General features: G+C 42.0%; 1 long non-coding RNA gene across 1 annotated transcript in view; it reads right to left on the reverse strand.

Annotated features, from left to right (window-relative positions):
• The window catches only part of LOC112545916 (uncharacterized), a 28,958-nt gene extending 23,268 nt beyond the window's left edge, over positions 1 to 5,690 (reverse strand). The window contains exons 1-2 of the long non-coding RNA XR_012903137.1: positions 5,317 to 5,690; positions 1,650 to 1,782 (exon numbers count right to left, since the gene is read on the reverse strand). This is a non-coding gene — a long non-coding RNA (uncharacterized LOC112545916). The remainder of the gene's footprint in view (positions 1 to 1,649; positions 1,783 to 5,316) is intronic.
• Positions 5,691 to 6,000: the final 310 nt, after the last annotated feature.

Genomic DNA, 6,000 nt, shown 5'->3' on the forward strand with positions numbered 1-6,000 from the left:
GCAGGAGGGCTGAGGGCAGTGAGATGGGCAGGAGTCAGGACAGCAGAGGAGGGTGAGGAGTTGGGGGGCAGCAGGCACCAGGGGTGCTGATGGAGCAAGGGAAGGAGACATGGCAGCAGAGAGACAAGGTAAAGGTTTATAAAATATTTATTAATAACTTGGGTGCCACAGTGGCACATCCAAACCAGCCACATGAACTCAGTACAGGTGAACAACACAAAATCCATTCTGCTCATGGGAGGAAACTCTTGGGCTATGTCTACACTAAGCTGTGCTTTTGCACAAGAGCATCCATGGCAGAGTTGACGCTCTCTTGAGCAAGAAAGCTCCAATGGCCATTTTAACCATAGGGGTTTCTTGCACAAGAAATTCCTTCTGAGCATCCACACTGCCCTCTTGTGCAAGAGAACTTACACCTGTTAGAAAAGAGCATTGCTCTTGTGCAAGACACTCTCTCTTACCACGCCATACTGTAAATTTCCTTGCACAAGAGCAGGCGGGTAGTGTGGCTGCTGTGTGGGTTCTTGTGCAAGAATGGCTGTACTTGCCAAGAAGCCACGAGTGTAGACATAGCCTTAGAGGGAACACTTCCCCCAGCCTCTCTGTCCCCGAGTTAATGTCACACACATTCAGTTAATGCAATTGCAGGATAGTTGCATGAGGGGGGGTTGGTGGGGGCCAAACTAATCCCTGTTGGTAGGAGGATGGTGGGAAAAGTCCTTTGAGAAGGGTGACTTGACACCTTTTGCTTTTGGTCATATGTCCATCTTGCCCCAAGTGTGTTACCTCCAGAGGCCTGGTTAACGGGGATCAGGGGGTGTGGCTAATGGGGGTTGGGGCGTGGTTACTGTGGGTCGGAGGTGTGGCTAATGGGGTCAGGGAGTGGTTAATGGGGATGAGGTGGTGTGGCTAATGGGGGTTGGGGCGTAGTTAACAGGGGTCAGGGGTGTGGCTAATGGAGCACCACCAAAAAATTATACAAATCTGCCGCCTCTGGCCAGCCCTGGAGGAGAAGTGTGTTGGCTGCATGTGTCACAGGAGATGTGAGTTTAGCGCAGGGTTTTCCTGTGCTGCGGGAGTGTGTGTGTGTGTGTGTTGGCGGGGGATTTTTTGTGTGTGGGGGGGTTTCCAATGAAAATTGCTGCGGGGCCCCGTTTGAATTGGGCCCTGCACTTCCTAAAGCTGGCCCTGAACACCACCCATTGAAAAATCATGAGTCCAGGACCCTCATAATCATGAGATTGTTCAAAAATGGTTATTTTATTTTCCTCTGGTTTTGGAGCCCATAGAGCTCAGACGGGTCATGTTTACAAGCTTTTATTCTCAACAATAAGGACTAGAAATTTTTTATTTCAAAATGAAAACTGAGATTCTTGTGTTAATCACTTGATTCCACGAGCTGAGGCTTTAGCACAAAGAGCAAACAACTCATGATAAAAATCACAAAAGTTGTCACCACTGTGCTCCAGATTAAAGGAAATCTTTCATAATTCTCACAAGACTCAGTAATAAATTTAAAGGCTGCACATGTACAGGATACATTCTGGATGACCACTTGTCCACTAGAAACCAAATAGTCTTTCTTTGTAACACAACTCTTTCAACTCCCACATACATGAAGAAAGTATTAGAAGTATTCTAGGACCTACTTCAGATAAGCTCCATCGTTTATTGTGGAGACTGAGCCTCAGCCTCAGCCTCAGCTCAGCTGTCTCTTCTGGTGTCACCAGATGTGGCCCTTCTGAATCGATGTGCCATTGCTGCTGCTTTCTTTGTTTCACTCTGGGAGAGAATTGTGATGTTAGTTTATCTTGAACCACAGAGAAGTACAATTTTCTTTAAAGAGGTGTGGCCAACTTGCAACTAATCAAAGACTTGATCAGACATTTTTCCTGGCTCCCTATTGGTCAGAGTCCAAGTCTGGGTCCTTGACATTTGCCTTCCTTCCACTTCTCACCTTCTACACTGTTCAAATCTACTGGTGATAACAATGGAAAGAGCACTTATGTAACTGGGGTGTAGTGGCTGCAAGCATTTTAACCACTGTGTCATGTTGAGCTGCTTGAACATGATTTGATGAAATGTGGTATGAACCCACTACCATGTCTGCGTGAATGTATCAATTCTGTCAGCACTGGCACAGCTACCTTAGTAGAGGTGTAACTATGGAAGGGTTCCCTGGCTTCCTGAAAGCCAGTGTAGATGCTGTCTTTTATGGACATAAAATAAATTATTATAATATATTGAAGTAACCACATCTCAATCCTGGTAGATACCAAAGGTATATTGTTATTTTTTAATGTCGCTATAATAAATTGCTTTTTTTCTGTCCATTCAGACAAGAGGTGACCATTTTATAACATATTTGGGTCATAACCATGTTTAAACATTTGGGAATGGATTGTTGGGGTTTTTTTGGCCCTGGCCTTCTCTATTTATTGGAACAGTCAGTGAGTTATGAAAACTACACTTATTCTCAAAACGCTTATGTCTTAGTACCAAAAGGAAATTCAAGGAGGATACTCATGATGGAAAAATAACATGGGGTCAATGACACAAGAAAAGGACTCTTCAGGTGATGATGAACCGGCAGGAAATGAACAAAAATGACATGAAGAAATAGTGGATCTCACCTAAGACCAAATTATCAGCCATTCTCTTCTACTTCAACCAAGGACCCAAGATCAGCATCCTAAATACCTATGGATTCAGAATGGATCCCTGTTAAAGAAACAAGTCTAACTTAGCCCCCTGAAATAAACAGTGCTGGGGAAAAAAATCTGAATAGGCAGGTGGTGGGTTCAGTACACATGCTGGTATTGGAGTAAAAAAATACTCAAGAAAAAAAAATCAACCTGAGAAAAACTCACAACAATATGGAAAATTTTCACTGCACATGGCACCTCACCTTCAACGTAACTTTATAGTATATATAGTGTACATTATTTACATCTGATCATTTAGTTTACAAAAACAAAAAAGCACCATCTGCCCAACCGCACTTTCCTTCCAGGAAATTGAAATGAGAGCGGATGTTGTCTTTTACTGCTTATCTTTGTTCTTTTTCATGTTTAACTCTTCGTACAGTATAGGTATGCACAAAAAGAAAAGTGAGGCATACATTTGTTAGCAATTATTTCTCAATGTATTCATCAAAAACTATACCTGAAAAAGGGCATCTGTGCATTACTATCTAAGTAGGGTTGGAGAGGACCTGATTGTCTATGTTGGTCGACTGCTGTTTCAGACCTATGTAATAAGACACATAGTTAACTGCAGAGTACTGTGGTCACTTTTGTCAAGGACATCTCGCTCCACAGAATGAAAGTCTTGCTCTTCCTTCAGTGTATTTGGCATGACAGAGATACAGTGCAAACCTCCTTCTTTCCCTAGCTCCTCAACTAAGTTTATCCCATCCTTATAAACTCAAGTACAAAATCCAAACCTGGAAAATGAGAAGCTTGCATTTATATTTTTACCATATAAGCACAACCTGGGCCTTCGATACATGGGGTGAACTGCTGAAATGGGTGAAATTGTTCTCAACATACTGGACATTTTGCTCAACGAGTCTATCATTTCTTTTAAGTTCATATTTCTCATACAGTAATAATAAAGAAACAATATGCCTAAAGGGGACAGATGGCATTGCTGCAATCATGATCCTTGTGGAATATTCTTATTCTGATACTGAATCCAAATAATGTGTCCTTATAAATGGGGCTCAAAGCTCAGATGCACCCACCGTGAGTTCAAAGCGTTCACTTCCCTTGTCTGAAGGTAGCTGATAGTGCTTTGACCCCACAGTATAAGTAAGGTAGCTTGAGGACTGTTCAAACCCTTCTGGCTAGACCAGCTGACTCCCACTGACCTTTCTGTTGACTAAGATATGGTCAGAGGATTGTACAGCTGGACACACCCCCTTCTTTGTGTGGCATATCCCCTTTGCTTGTGCATTCATATGCTGATGTTCTCACCCTCAAAATGTGTCCATATTAAGCACACCTTCAAGTGGCAGTTGGAATGTGATTCCAGGGAAGGCTAGGTTGAGTGAAATAAAATTATGATTTTGATTAAAATCTCTTTCTCCTTCCAGAACATGCACGTTTTCAGAGTGCCATTCTTAGCATGTAGCTTGTGGACTGTGTTAATGTTGGGGTTGGGAACTAAGTTATAGTTACAGTATTTTCAGGGATTGTTTCCTACCCTTAAGGATTCCAACTTCTCTATATATTTATGAGAATTTTAGCCAGAATCCAAAACATCCATGGGCTGGATCCAAAGAGGCTTCTAGTGCATAGTAATGGAGGAGAGCTGCTTTTGAGTGGAAGGCTGATCCAGTGGTTAGAGCTTTTGCCTCTGCTTAGGATTCCATTCCTACCCCACCACACACCTCCTTTATGCCTCAGTTCCTCATCTATAAAATGGGTATAATAGCACTTCCCGGGATAGCTCCAGAACTACAAGCAACATCAAGTTCTAGGAGCCTTCCATGATAGCATCTCCTGCCTTTCCATCACCGTAGGATTCCAGTGAATAAAGTCCCTTTTCTCTGCACTATCAATTAATAGGCTTTAAAATGCCCTTTTAGGAAGTTTAGCTTTTTTAAAATTTTTAATTAGACGAATGCAAAACAAAAGCCTACAAAGCTACCTACCTCTCAGCTGCTCTTTAGCTTCAATAATAAACAACTCTAGTAATTTAAGTCAGTTTTACGTTAAAAAGAGAGAGAGAGAGTTTTGTATGCAGTGTTTCTTCCTGATGAGAAATGAGAACACCAGAAAAGGGCACATACCGTGCTTGTCTGGCTGACTAGGATACACTACTGCCTCCAGAATTTCTCAGCAGCCTGGTATAGACCCTGCACTGGTAATAGAGATTCTTCTAGGGACAGAACTTTGATTTTGGAGCAGGAAGATCCCAATTCCATCTGGGCTGTTGTCACAAATCACAGAGTGAAATTTGTGTATACAGCCGTTACCGCAGTGAAGTTCTGCTGTGACAGTGAATTTTTTTAGGAGAAGAAATCTCTGAGTGTTCACTCTTTTTAATGGTAGTTTTAAACACAGCCTTTTAAAGTTTTTGAAGTGTTTTGTTAACTGTTTCAATTTTTTCCCCCATTTTCAACTTTCTTTTCACTTCTAGCTGGAAACCACAACCATAGGAGCCAAAATACCTTGAAGAAAGGCCTGTGGTATTTCTGGCTAGGTCAGGGAGGGAAAATCTCACAAGGCAGACTCATCTTCTAAGATTCCTATCCCAGTCTGTCTGGCTCGAGTGGTTCATTTACGTGCCCCAACTACCTCCAAAGCTTACTTTATTTGAAGTTCAGCTAGCACAGGGATGAATCCAAAATTGACCTCCCAATCCAAAGATCCTCAATCATACAGGAAATCTTCAAACCTTTCTCTGAACTTCCTGGATCTTATAAATAGGTCAAACCAAATACCCAGATCCAAACACTCTGAAGTCTGGTGAAGTTCAGTTGTAGATCCAGATCCTGAGGTCAACTGCAATACAGCTTCATCGTCTTTAGAAAAAATGGTCATTTAAAAAAAAGCCCCTTAAAAATGAAGTCTTCAGTGGGAAACACTGACAAGTTCTTTTACTCTGCTGGCACAGTTGGGTGCTGCTTTAATAAAAGAACTCCAGGAGCTCTGCAAAGTGAGAGCAATGCAGGGTGACTGTGATATCACTGTCATGTGAATGAGTTGTCCCAGTACTGCAGAGTCTGCATACTGTATATAGAGACACATCAATACTGAATATAGTGTGTTAGCAAAACAGAATGGAAATCTTTTAGTGAAGAATAGTTTCATTGATTGCTTTGCTCAAGTGGAATGGGGTGTGTTTCAGGCATTCTGAAAAATGTGTGCTATTTTTTATCCATTCAGCGTGAAGTGCTGTGGATTTCTTATAAACTTTTATTATTCACCACAGGCATGACAGGATTGATTGCATTGTTTCAGGGTTTCCTAACTTCTGAGGCTCAGGCATTTT

This window comes from Pelodiscus sinensis, chromosome 4 (assembly GCF_049634645.1).
Source record: "Pelodiscus sinensis isolate JC-2024 chromosome 4, ASM4963464v1, whole genome shotgun sequence".
NCBI classification, from domain to species: Eukaryota; Metazoa; Chordata; order Testudines; family Trionychidae; genus Pelodiscus; species Pelodiscus sinensis.